Source organism: Abramis brama (assembly GCF_963993115.1).
Source record: "Abramis brama genome assembly, chromosome: 12".
Lineage (NCBI taxonomy): Eukaryota > Metazoa > Chordata > Actinopteri > Cypriniformes > Leuciscidae > Abramis > Abramis brama.
Window position 1 is genome coordinate 30,113,180 of NC_139974.1, and position 551 is coordinate 30,113,730.

The window sequence follows — 551 nt, forward strand, 5'->3', positions numbered from 1 at the left end:
TACTTGCCGCAGAAAGTCGACATGAGAAGACTGTCTGAGCCCATTGGTCGGCATTTGTCACTATTAACAATGGGGCATAATGTATTCTTCCTCCAGGGGGCGCTCGGTGGCTCACAAAGCCTAATTTCTCTATTAAACCGCATTCAAATTTTAGTTCATTAAGAACATTTCCAAGCTATTTTTTAAAATCTATAAATTCCAAACATTCTATAAATATTCTATATCTGTCATATAACGGAGGTCAGTAACAGCAACCGCTGTACAAAGGCTAAATAAAATACCTTATTCTGTAATCACAAACGATTGTGATTGGCCCGTCCTAATATCGCTGAGGAAAGTAACAGGCTCCTCGTGACATCGCTGTCCAAGTTCCAGCGGTGATCTAGATGATAATTTACACCCGAATAAAGACACTTGACGATCTTCAAAGTAGAAAAAGAATTGAAATTGAAGAATAAGACGGGAGTACAGACCTTTAGGGGGTCTAAATAATACTCTCAAACTGAGGCTTGACCCAAATTGAGAGGTTGAGAGGCTTTAAATCAAAATTA